This window comes from Haematobia irritans, chromosome 1 (assembly GCF_050003625.1).
Source record: "Haematobia irritans isolate KBUSLIRL chromosome 1, ASM5000362v1, whole genome shotgun sequence".
NCBI lineage: Eukaryota > Metazoa > Arthropoda > Insecta > Diptera > Muscidae > Haematobia > Haematobia irritans.
This window is the reverse complement of record NC_134397.1, coordinates 159,321,386-159,336,112: the sequence shown is the minus strand read 5'-3', so window position 1 is coordinate 159,336,112 and position 14,727 is coordinate 159,321,386.

The following is a 14,727-nucleotide window of genomic DNA, read 5'->3' as shown; positions in this document are numbered from 1 at the left end:
CGAATTTCTTCGGAAATGTTGTCTTCCAAAACTGGAATAGTTGCTGGCTTATTTCTGTAGACTTTAGACTTGACGTAGCCCCACAAAAAATAGTCTAAAGGCGTCAAATCGCATGATCTTGGTGGCCAACTTACCGGTCCATTTCTTGAGATGAATTGTTCTCCGAAGTTTTCCCTCAAAATGGCCATAGAATCGCGAGCTGTGTGGCATGTAGCGCCATCTTGTTGAAACCACATGTCAACCAAGTTCAGTTCTTCCATTTTTGGCAACAAAAAGTTTGTTAGCATCGAACGATAGCGATCGCCATTCACCGTAACGTTGCGTCCAACAGCATCTTTGAAAAAATACGGTCCAATGATTCCACCAGCGTACAAACCACACCAAACAGTGCATTTTTCGGGATGCATGGGCAGTTCTTGAACGGCTTCTGGTTGCTCTTCACTCCAAATGCGGCAATTTTGCTTATTTACGTAGCCATTCAACCAGAAATGAGCCTCATCGCTGAACAAAATTTGTCGATAAAAAAGCGGATTTTCTGCCACTGATTTTGGTAATAAAATTCAATGATTTGCAAGCGTTGCTCGTTAGTAAGTCTATTCATGATGAAATGTCAAAGCATACTGAGCATCTTTCTCTTTGACACCATGTCTCAAATCCCACGTGATCTGTCAAATACTAATGCATGAAAATCCTAACCTCAAAAGAATCACCCTTTATTTAAAAAGTGTTCGCTTCTTCCACTTAGGATATTAGTGGCAAATGCGACAAATGACGTTTCCTATTTCTTTTTACATAAGGTATTGCCTTTACGTCAGTCCAAATATGTTATCGTATGCGTATGAAGTTTAAATATTTTTTTCTCTCTCTCTCTCTCTTGAAGAAAGCAAACATCTGAAGGATAACATTAGCCCAAAGGTGTGATTGTGTGTAGGTGTCTGTATGTTTATGCATGACAGTGTATGCCACAAAAGAAACACAACAGTTTGTATAAGTATACTTTCTTGTATTTACTTTATGGCTTAAGATCCTTGTTTGTGTCGAAATGAACAAATTTTAAAATTAATTAATGTCAATTTTGACAAGGGTCCAAAATGAATGTCCACAATCACAAGCAAACACCGAAAGTCAAACATTTATACACAGCCAATGTAACACCACCAACATTCATCCACATCCAACATCATCGGTGGATAAATGGATGGTTGGATGGATACCCTTTGGCGTATTAATCTTTGTTTACCTAATCATTGCTATGGTTATGTCATTTGATATGGGGAATTTGCAGATTTACCTAGATTTTTGAGGTTACACGATATTAATGAACTCAAGATATCCTAATTACAAATACCATGTAATCAACATGATTTGATGTAAATTTATATTTTAAAGTTTTGCTTTTATGGAATTGGATCAATATTCAGAAAGTCGTGTAAGGAAGAAAATTCAGTGTACAATCAATAAACAACGGCTTAGATTGTACATCCTTTCTTTTAAAACCCACCACCACTTAGTATAATGATGGGGGTATGACAAGTTTGTCGTTCGATTAGTAGCCCAATGAAATATTGACTTTTAACTATGTACAATAAGAATATTTTTAATCAGGAAGATATTCTAAGACGGTCTAACTATGCTCGTCTGCCCATATGTTAGTCTGTTGTAATTACAGTATTTAAAGTAGGGGATATGGTTCTGAAATTTGGTACAGGTTCTTTTTATACCCTCCACCATACTGTTGAACAGATTGATTATAAATCAGTGAATAGTATCATCAAGTATGTCAAATTTGGTTGAAATCGGTTTAGATTTAAATAAAGCTCCCGGGAGTCAAAGTTTAACGCCGACTAACGTGAAATTTTGCAGAGTGCGCCAAATGTGGTTTACATCTGTTAATATTTAGATATAGCTCCCATATATGGTGTAATGCAAACATTTTAATTTTATTGTTCATAAAACATGTCGGTAATAATATCAAATTTTAGTATCAGTTTCGCTTTGTTCGAATTGGCTACCTTTGGGAACTAACCATTGCCTTCAAACCGCCGATAAACCCATCACACGCTGCATGAAAATTTCTGTGCTACATTTGGCATTCCCGACCAGAGAATGAAACCGCCGACCATTTTTTACCAGTCGACGCCGCCGCCGAATATGTCGACTCAAATTTAGCAGCCAATTAATCGAAAATATTGTTTATAATCAGAAAAATGTGTCACTAATTGTTATATTTTTCACCAAAATTTTGAACTTTCCACCCACAATAAATCAATTTTACGCTGCTAAAGGGTGATACGGTCACAATTTGGTCAATATAAACTTGACGTATTTCTTTCAATTTTGCATTTTAAAAACCCCTCATTTTGAAGGTGTGTGTGTAGAATGTTGCTCCTATTTTGATTTTGGAATTCACTCTTCAGCTGTCAAAATGCCGTCCAAGCAAGAAGAGCGTATCAAAATTTTGCTCGCGCATCGTGAAAATCCGAGCTACTCGCACGCAAAGCCGGCAAAATCGCTAAAAGTTGCCAAATCAACCGTTACAAATGTAATTAAAGTGTTTGGGGAACGTTTGTCGACAGCCAGGAAGTCTGGATCGAGGGGGAAATCGAAAACCGGAAGCCGCTGAGACGACAAAGAGAGTTGCCGGTAGTTTCAAGCGAAACCCTAAACTCTCTCTCCGAGATGCCGCAAATAAGCTGGGTGTATCGTCTACAACCGTGCATCGAGCCAAAAAACGAGCCGGACTATCGACTTAAAAAAGGTAGTGACTCCAAATCGCGATGATAAACAAAATACGAAGGCCAAAGCGCGATCCCGGAGGCTGTACACGACGATGCTGACGAAGTTTGACTGCGTGGTAATAGACGACGAAACCTACTACAAGCAGCTTCCGGGACAGGAGTTTTATACGGCAAAAGGAAGGGGAAAGGTAGCAGATATTTTCAAGCACATAAAACTGTCAAAGTTCGCAAAGAAATATCTGGTTTGGCAAGCCATCTGTACCTGTGGCTTGAAAAGCAGCATTTCCATAGCTTCCGGGACTGTCACGTGAAAGAGTGTTTGAATAAACGTCTGCTGCCTTTCCTGAAGAAACACGGTTGTTCCGTACTGTTTTGGCCGGATTTGGCATCTTGCCGTTACGGTAAAAAGGCCATGGAGTGGTACGCCGCCAACAACGTGCAGGTGGTTCCCAAGGACAAGAACCCTCCCAACACGCCAGAGCTCCGCCCAATTGAGAAATACTGGGCTATTGCCAAGCGGAACCTAAAGAAGACCAAAAAAAAACTGCTAAGGACGATCAGCAGTTCCAGGCAAACTGGCTTTCTGCGGCGAAGAAGGTGGACAAGGTGGCTGTACAAAATCTGATGGCAGGTGTCAAGCGTGAGGCCCGGCAATTCGGATTTGGAAAAGCGAAAGCCTAACTGAATATTTTTTAATATTAATTTTATTTTTTAAATAAACGATTTCACCGATTTACACGCGTTTTCCCTTGACCAAATTTTGACCGTATCACCCTTTATAATCATTTTGCAAAATTTTAATGAAATTTAAATTTGATTGTAAGATTGGTTGTACAACTAATATCATTACAATTCGTGTAACTTCAAATTGATTTTATAATGGATACTTGTCGGCCGCCGAATAGACAAATTTATATCAGCTTAGCTGTCAAGCCGATGCCGACAAAAATGGGTCGGCTTCATTCTCTGTTCCCGACGAAGCCACGTCTTGTGTTGGTCGACACTTTGGTACTTTTAGTGCCACCTTGCACTCCGAAATACTCTATGCGCAAAATCACGCGGATTGAATAACGGATATTTTAGTTGCCATTGAACGGTAGAAATGAAACAAGGAAGCTCTTTTTCAAGCCGTTCTAGGTTGACGGGTGCTGAATAAGATGGTTGGGATGTCTATGGTCTGCGGCCGAAATGTTAGTCTGCCCAGGACTTCAATACTGGCTGAAGGACATTTTCTTGATAATATTCGAAATCAGTTTGACACCACAATCGATGAATACGAACATGGAGTGGCCGTCGGTTGTTACAGCGACCCACATCATTACCATCGGCCTAAATGGCTGATAATATTCCTCATTTTGATACCATCCGCCATAGGATGAGGGTATACTAATTTTGTCATTCTGATTGTTACATATCGAAATGTTGGTTTCAGACTCCATTCTGGGTCGTGGTGAAATTCGATCAAGTACCCATCCAGCTGTCCGTCCGTCTGATGAAATCACCTCCGAACGAAACAGGCAGTCTAGTTGAAACTTGGCACAAGTAGTTATTATTGATATAGGTCGGATGGGTATTGTATATGGGTAATATAGAACCACTTTTAGGTATAGCCCTCATTTAAATCGACTCCCATATTTGGGTTGCCGTCGGGCGGGGCCGACTATATTATACCCTGCGCCACTTTGTAGATCTAAATTTTCGATACCATATCTCACCCGTCAAATGTGTTGGGGGGCTACATATAAAGGTTTGTCCCAAATACATACATTTAAATATCACTCGATCTTGACAGAATTTGATAGACTTCTACAAAATCTATAGACTCAAAATATAACTCGGCTAATGCACTAGGGTGGAATACAATGTTAGTAAAAAACAAGTAAGGAAAGTCTAAAGTCGGGCGGGGCCGACTATATTATACCCTGCACCACTTTGTAGATCTAAATTTTCGATACCATATCACATCCGTCAAATGTGTTGGGTGCTATATATAAAGGTTTGTCCCAAATACATATATTTAAATATCACTCGATTTGGACAGAATTTGATAGACTTTTACAAAATCTGTAGACTCAAAATTTAAGTTGGCTAATGCACTAGGGTGGAACACAATTTTGTAAAAAAATATGGGAAACATTTAAATCTGAAGCAATTTTAAGGAAACTTCGCAAAAGTTTATTTATGATTTATCGCTCGATATATATGCATTCGAAGTTCAGGAAAATTAGAGTCATTTTTACAACTTTTCGACTAAGCAGAGGCGATTTAAGAAGGAAAATGTTGGTATTTTGAACATTTTTGTCGAAATCAGAAAAACATATATATGGGAGCTATATCTAAATCTGAACCGATGTCAACCAAATTTGGCACGCATAGCTACAATGCTAATTCTACTCCCTGTGTAAAATTTCAACTAAATCGGAGTGAAAATTTGGCCTCTGTGGTCATATGAGTATAAATCGGGCGAAAGCTATATATGGGAGATATATGTAAATCTGAACCGATTTCAATCAAATTTGGCACACATGACTATACTACCAATTGTACTCCTTGTGCAAAATTTCAACCAAATTGGGCCAAAACTCTGACTTTTAGGACCATATTAGTCCATATCGGGCGAAAGATATATTTGGGAGCTATATCTAAATCTGAACCGATTTCAATCAAATTTTGCACACTCGAATATACGACTAAGTGTTATATTTGTACACAATTTCACGCAAATCGGTATAAAACTCTGGCTGCTGGGTCCATATTAGTGCATATCGGGCGAAAGATATATATGGAGCTATATCTAAATCTGAACCGATTTCTTCCAAAATCAATAGGGTTCTATTCTGACCCAAATTAGGAACATGTGCTAAATTTGCAGGCGATTGGACTTAAATTGCAACCTAGACTTTGATCACAAAAATGTGTTCACAGACAGACGGACATGGTTATATCGACACAGGGACCCACCCTGAGCATTATTGCCAAAGACACCATGTGTCTATCTCGTCTCCTTCTGGGTGTTACAAACATATGCACTAACTTATAATACCCTGTTCCACAGTGTGGCGCAGGGTATAAATATGGGAAACATTTAAATCTGAAGCAATTTTAAGGAAACTTCGCAAAAATTTATTTATGATTTATCGCTCGATATATATGTGTTAGAAGTTTAGGAAAATTAAGTAATTTTTACAACTTTTCGACTAAGCAGTGGCGATTTTACAAGGAAAATGTTGCTATTTTGACAATTTTTTCGAAATCAGAAAAACATATATATGGGAGATATATCTAAATCTGAACCGATTTCAACCAAATTTGGCACGAATAGCTACAATGCTAATTCTACTCCCGGTGCAAAATTGGGGTAAAACTCTGGCTTCTGGGACCGTATTAGTCCATATCGGGCGAAAGATATATATGGGAGCTATATCTACATCTGAACCGATTTCGTCCAAAATCAATAGGGTTCTATTCTGAGTTAAAACACATACTTGTGCCAAATTTGAAGTCGATTGGACTAAAACTGCGACCTAGACTTTGATTACAAAAATGTGTTAACGGACAGACGGACATGGCTATATCGACTCAGGAGCCCACCCTTAGCATTTTTGCCAAAGACACCATGTGTCTATCTAGTCTCCTTCTGGGTGTTGCAAACATATGCACTAACTTATAATACCCTGTTCCTCAGTGTGGCGCAGGGTATAACAAGTATATACGGCCGTAAGTTCGGCCAGGCCGAATCTTATGAACCCTCCACCATGGATTGCGTAGAAACTTCTACGAAAGACTGTCATCCACAAATTTCAACTCACTCGGATGAAATTTACTCCTCCAAGAGGCTCCAAAACCAAATCTCGGGATCGGTTTATATGGGGGCTATAAATGATTATGGACTGATATGGACCACTTTTGGCATGGTTGTTAAATATCATATACTACCACCACGTACCAAATTTTAACCGGATCGGGTGAATTTTGCTTCTCCAAAAGGCACCGGAGGTCAAATCTGGCGATCGGTTTATATGGGAGCTATATATAATTATGGACTGATAGGAACCAATTCCTGCATGGTTGTTTGAGGCCATATATTAACATTACGTACCAAATTTCAACTGAATCACATGAATTTTACACCCAGAAAAAAGTGACCCCTTCTTTAAGTTAAAATGAACTCATTGTGAAGAAAGTTGAACTTCGTATAGCGCCAAATTTTATTTGTTTGAACGATGTGATTTTCGTAGAAATTAGGTATAATGCATTCCATATATTAGTTAACATTTTCCTATATTTATGTACCACTATACTACAGAATGAAAAAATTTAACTGATTTGAATTCATATATGGAATGATTTTATTGAAATTTTTTCATTCACATGGACAAATCTTACACATTTGTGGTAAAACTTTTACTTCATAATTAGAACTGCTTACCTTCGTTTTTAAATACAATTTTATTTATTTATATAAGCAATTTTATCTTCAATAAAAGACATGTTTTATTAATATATTGAATATATTTATTAAGAATCAACAGCATCGAATCTCCTTGAAATATTAGTTTATTATTCCGCTGTTTCCAATTTCCATGTGATATTACCAACTGAAAAACGCACATTTTCTTCTTCTTGTACTTTTCACTATTAATAAGTTGTCCTCTTTTTACAATTTCAATACCTACAAATATAAAAAATCATAAACCATTTTTTTTACAATATTACTGAATATTACCTGATAATTGAAGATTCCAAAATGAAGACAAATGAAAGGGTTGTTATTCTGCTGGTGTTTTCTTTCTTTATATACCATCACGAACATTGATAGATTTATTTTCAAAAAACGAAAATTTTTCTCACTAATTTAAAATAATAAATATTTTATATATTTTATTTGTTATTTATTATATTATTTTACCATATTATTTTTTAACAATCTTTCCGTATACCACAACAACGCGATTCCAACTAAAAAAACAACCCACGCGCAAACATATCGATTACACCCACGCGCAAACACATCGATTGCGATGACAGGTATCGATTACAGGTAGACAATAGAAATATAGGAAAATTTCCTATATTCTAACAAGTGTGTTTCCTTAAGTTTTGAAAGGATTGCATACTTCTTAGTACGAATGAACTAAAATATTTTTCTATGCCAAGTGTTGTTCGTATGTATGAAAAACTTTCTATTATAAAGGAAGTCGCAATTATCATTTTATAAGAAATTTTACTAATTTTGAGGAAACTTGGTTTTAGTTCGGTTTTTGTTTATTTTTACGAATGCTTTGTTATCGGTGAATAAAATTTTCTTGTTCAGTAGTAAATTCTTATACCCAGCGAAGAAAATAGTATGAGTAAAATTCCATGCCTTATTCTAGTTAATGAACTATTCCTAACTACTTACAGTTTAGGATTTTTTTACTGAAACGAGTAAATTTTATTATTTCTCACAAAAATTTACCTTAATGGAAATAAAATGGATAAACTATATTGATGAAAAATTTTTCCTTTAGTTTCGAAGGCACTTTTTTCTGGGTGTACAAAATCTGGGCCGACGTTAAATTTCCGCATTTATTTATGGATCTCAAATAACTCTAAATTTAAAAATTCTGACAAATCTTATAAAAATGTTAGACTGGGTGCTATATCACAAAATTGTCCGGCCTGCCAAAATTTCAGAATGTGAGGTTCTACTGCTATATTGCCTTAAAATTGTACCTTTATCAAGACTACATATGGGGTCAAGAATCGATATTTTATTATGTTAAAAATGGGCAATACAATTGATCAATTCAGCCCATATTCTACTAAAACCTACATTCTATATCTCCGTGAAGTTTCACCCAAATATATACACTTTGACAGGCCTGAAATCCAGTACTTTGTTTTTAGTTGTTCGATTAAAAACCCTAATGGAATAAATTTTGTCGAAATATTTCTTTAGTTACAAAGATATGAAGTATTTTTCAAATTTTGTTTCGCCGGAGTCGGAGTCGAGCAAAATTTTTACGACTCCGGCTCCGACTCCAGCAAAATCTTCAGACTCCGACTTCAAGACTCCGACTCCGGCTCAGACTCCACAGCCCTGGTGAAAACATTGAAAAACATTCTCCGAATAGAATAATGTGGTGGTCATTAATAAATGAATGACCCATCTTACAATTATCTGAGTAATTTACCTTTCGAACCTCATGGAAAATGAGAGCGTGATTGAAGTCAGAATATGATTGAAATTTTAGTATTGTTTGCGTATCACAATCATACACATCGAGTGACAATATTGAATCTTATCATGACTATCTACTATTACAAAAATGTCTTCCTTAAATCCAATTGCTATTTTTATAAAATTCCTGAAATGAAATTATATGGAGAAAACTAAAACAGATTTGCTGTGGTATCCACAACCAAAGGACATACCTTCCTTACGTTATGCAAAAAATTCTATTGAAATATTCAAAGCTATTTGTGATAACTACAATTATTTTCTAGATTCCCCCAAACCATATAATATTCTCAATATATCTTCCTTCCTACCCACTTTTGGAAACAGATAAGACAAATATTATATTTACAAGTACACGCATACAAATTGGTCCTAAAATGTACATGTTCATGGTTTCATTCAGTACCACTTTTTTTAGGCTTGGTTTATTTCAAAGTATAAAGACGAAGGAAGACACTTTCCGAATAGCAATATATTTTAAACTGTAGGTAAACAAACATTCATATGAACGAACAATTGTACGATTTGAATAAACACAAACAAAATTACATGACAAAGGCTTAGATGATGCCACCACGACCATTCCTAGTAAAACCAGAACCACACCAGTACCAACACATGTCCCAAACAATTGTATGCATATTAAAATCATACAAGTAAGTTCGTTCTTTTCCATCTCTTATTGGTATGTAAACATGCGTCGTATCTCAGTTTTGTAGATGTGCGAATAAGAATCTGTTTGTGTGGTTTACATAGACTTTAACAAAATCACTAATCCAACACTAGAGATCATAAGTGAGGAATTTGGACTATGATTTTTATACACATACACTGAAATATTGCCGTGTGACCAAAGATTTCATGTGTTTAAAATACGATTTGGAATTTTGCTTAGCATAGAACACACAATTCTCTGATCTTAAGTCTTTTTCTTTGTCCAAAAGTCGATAAACTCTTCAATGTAGTCGTTTTGTCTTTATAGTTAATTCGATTAATAAGTCGACTTAAAACTGGGTATCTTTATATGAAAGAAAATTAGGTTTAATAATTCTGAAAAATTCTTTAAAATGAATGAAATCGTCTTTATGTTTGTTGACATTTTGTATCTTGGCTATAAAGCAAAAAATCATTAAAAACAAGTAAGGAAAGTCTAAAGTCGGGCGGGGCCGACTATATTATACCTTGCACCACTTTGTAGATCTAAATTTTCGATACCATATCACATCCGTCAAATGTGTTGGGGGCTATATATAAAGGTTTGTCCCAAATAAAGGGTGGTTAAAATTTCAAGGGCCGATGTTGATTTTAAATAAAACACAAACTATTTAGGAAATTATTGTAATTTTATTTTATTATGATATATTGGTATTACTCAATTATGTATGGAACAAAATATCGGCCAAATGGACGCCACGACCTCGGTGGAACACCTTCATCCGATGGTCAAATTTTCGATGACCCTGAGGCATAATGGAGGTTCTATGCCGTTAATGTGCCGAATTATCTCATCCTTCAGCTCTTGAATTGTTGCTGGCTTATCGACGTACACCTTTTCTTTCAAATAACCCCAAAGAAGAAAGTCCAACGGTGTCAAATCACATGATCTTGGCGGCCAATTGACATCGCCATTACGTGAGATAACACGGCCATTGAATTTGTTGCGCAAAAGAGCCAAACTCTGGCTTCTGGGACCGTATTAGTCCATATCGGGCGAAAGATATATATGGGAGCTATATCTAAATCTGAACCGATTTGTATACAATTTACCACACTTGACTACACAACTAATTGTACTCCTAGTGCAAAATTTCAAGCAAATTAGGGTGAAACTCTGGCTTCTGGGGCCATATAAGTCCATATCCGGTGAAAGATATATATGGGAGCTATATTTAAATCTGAACCGATTTCAATCAAATTTGGCACCCTTGACTATAGTACTACTTGTTCTCCTGGTGCAAAATTTCAAGCAAGTTAGGGTGAAACTCTGGCTTCTGGGGCCATATAAGTCCTTATCGGGCGAAAGATATATATGGGAGCTATATTTAAATCTGAAACGATTTCTTTCAAAATCAATAAGTTTCCATTCTGACCAAACAAGAAACTTTTGCCAAATTTGAAGTCGATTGGACTAAAACTGCGACCTAGACTTTGATCACAAAAATGTGTTCACAGACAGACGGACATGCACAAAAAAAAAATATTGTCGTGAGATCAAAGATTTCATGTCTTTAAAATATGAATGCACATTTTGCTTAGCATAGAAGACACATTTCTCTAATATAAAGTTTTTTTACTTGTCTAAAAGTCGATAAACTTTTCAATGAAGTCATATTGTCCTTATAATTAAGTGATTTCATAACCTGAAAGAAAAAATGTTTGGACTAAGGTCAACTTGACTTTAATAATTCAGAAAAATTCTTTAAATTTTATGAAATTATCTTTAAATTTGTTGTCTTTTTGCATCTTGACTACAAAACAAAAAATCGTTCAAATATAGGACATGTTTTTCAACACTTTATTTTAAAGGGGTTTTCTACTTGAAACATAGCATAATTTCTACAGGAAGTCGTGTCTGAATTTGGAAAATAAAGTTGTCGTTAATTTCGTTTTAATGTACTTTAATAGCATATGAAGAAAAATAGCTGAAAAAGCGAAAAATTAAAAATTGCTTCCTAGAAGCAAGTACACAAAACCCAAATTTAAAAGAGAATTGTGTCTTAAAAGTATCCTTTCTTTTATTCTCCGCTTCTTTGGTTCGGAATCAATACCAACATTTTTAAAGTGAAGACAAAACCTAGGGAACAGGGCATGTTTTTTCAGTTTGGTTTAATGTCCAAATCATTTAAATTACATATTATTACAATATTCCTTCGAGCTAATAGGACAAGAAGTTAAAGGGAATTGATACTATTAAGTTACTGAAAAGAAAATGCCAGATGCCAATAATACAAATTTCCTTATTCTTTAGTGAGATCTGACAGGGTGAGAGTATTTGTATTTGAGTATTTTATGTTAATTTCTTATGGAAATTACATACGAGAATTATACGGTGTTCTCACCAAGCATGTTTTGGGGTTTGAAATGTTTTCCCTTTATAAGCGCTTCAAAACGAGTCGTTTTCGCCATACTAAAAAACAAGTTCAAAACACAAGTTTTCCTCCAAAACACGTCAATTTTAAAATGTGAACCCACCTAATTTGGAATATACCTCGAATAACATATCCTATTCAAAATATATGTCAAAATATTGAAATAAGTTTCATAGAAAAAAAGAATAAACAAAGGCTTTTAAGAACATGGACATGTGAAAATAACATAAAAAAATTTTCCCTTTGCGCTCGCCGTAATTATTTGGACATAGGTTGCATATATGTGAATTAAATGTGAATTTCTAGTTTCCATGGTAACTGTCAAACTAAAACATCTCAACCCGGTGTGAACGGTGAAATGTTTTGGAAAAACGAATGAGGAAAACGAGTCGGTGGGAACATAGCATTATTCTTCCCAAATTGAAACTTTTTTCACCTCAACTGTGCATCATCTTTGTTGAAAAATATACTCCCTCAAGAAGATCGGTTTAAATAGTGGGGTTTTTATTTGGGGTTTTGAAAGAATCTTAAACTTCTAATAACGAAATTTTAAAACAATCAAAAGTTCCATTCCGATTTACGGAAATTTTGCAAAGAGAATAGAATTAATATTTTAGTTATGAATGTCAAATTTGATTGAAATCGGTTCAGGTAGATAGACATAACAAAATGCATATATTTCACACATATATCAACAAGATTTTCCTTCAGTTGCCTTGATATTTTACACAGCGAGAAGATTTGACATTCTACTTAAGTGTTTCGAATTTGATCTAAATCGGTTCAGATTTGAACAAAGCCACATATATATATGAGCAGAATACCCACCTTTTACTCACAATTTCAATGATGATTTCTCCATATGGTAGTCATATCGTACACGCTGTAATGTCGGACATTCCACACAATCTGTTATGATTTAGATTAGGATCCGACTTTTGTAAATGTTGCCCGATTTGGCCAAATATTGTTCCAAAACACATAATGTTCAACCTATCTTGATGAGATCTAGCAAAAATTATAAAATGCCTCAAATTTACGTATATCAATAATACATCCATACTATTCATTGGATCATAAAATGTTGATTCAAATCTACAAGAAAAATCAAAAATCTGTCAAATAAATTATTAATTGGACTAACTTAAAAATTAATTGAATACGCCGGAAGAAATAAGTTAATTTTTTTAATCAAGTATATTCTCAGCAAAAAAAGCGTCGCCAAAAAATTAGTGAAAATGTTCTTTGTGGATCCGTAAGTGGTGCAAAATTGACGCAGAAGCGATGGGCTTCTTATAGGACGGATACTAACCATTTCAACAGCCGTTGCACTGAATTTGCATCACTTCTTAAGGTGTAATTCAATTTCAGTTTTTTTGGACGTGAATTAAAAAATTTTGTGATATTTTTCCAAATAAATAATTTCTATAATTTTATAATTTTTTCTCGAATATAGTTTGAATTTTTTTTCGACAAAATTTGAAGAATTTGTACCATTTTATTAATTCTTACTCTATTTTTAACCAATTTGAGACAAAACAAGTATATACAGCAGTAAGTTCGGCCGAATCTTAAATACCCACACCCATGAATCAAATATAGTTTCCTTTAAAAATTTCAGGGGGGGTTTGAAATTTTTAAAGCAGCAGTTAAACCAGTACACTTCCCGAATATACATTTAAAGATTTTACATATATCAGATTCTGGATTTATAAGAACCATTTTTGTTTCGCGTTTTAGAGGAATCATTAACATCTCTTGTAAGTGTGCAAGAAAATGATGAAATAATGCCTTCATTTGAAATCTAAAATCTGTAGATTTTCACCCCCATAATTTAAATGATTACGAGAAGCAAAATCTATAAATTTTACATTCTGTTTCAAGCACTTTTCATGATCAGTGCGCCTTCTATACACTCAAGAAGTGAAATAGGTCTATATAGAGGCCGATAAAAAGTACATATATACAATTTCAGGCAAATCGAATAAAAACTACCGTTTATAGAAACCCAAGGAGTTATGGGGGCTATACTAAAACATGGACCGATAATCACCGTTTTCGGCACACCTCTTTATGGAATATATATTTCTATATTTCAAAATTCAGGCAAATTGGACAAAAACTACGGTTTCTACAATCCCAAACAATAAAACCATTTCTTGCCCACCTATTTATAGTCCTGAAAACCTTCAGATTTCAAATTTCCTACAAATTGGATAAAAACCGTAGCCTATAAGCCCAAGAAATAAAATCGGGAAATCGGTCTATATGGGGAATATACCAAAACATGGACCACTATACGTCATTTTTGGCACACGTATTTGTGGTCCATAAAAAAACTCAAGATTTCCAATTTCAGGCAAATTGGATAAAAACTACGGGTTCTATAGGCCCATGAAGTAAAATCAGGAGATCGGTCTATATGGGGGCTCTATGAGAGCTATACCAAAACATGGACCGATATTCACCATTTTTGACACACCTCTATAGGGTTCTAAAATACTTCTAGATTTCCAATTTCAGTCAAATTGGATAAAAACTACGGTTTCCAGAAGCCCAAGAAATAAAATCGGGAGTTCGGTCTATATGGGAGCTACACAAAAACATCGACCGATACTCACCGTTTTTGGTACAACTCTTTATGGTCCTAAAATTCCTCCAGAGTTCCAATTTCAGG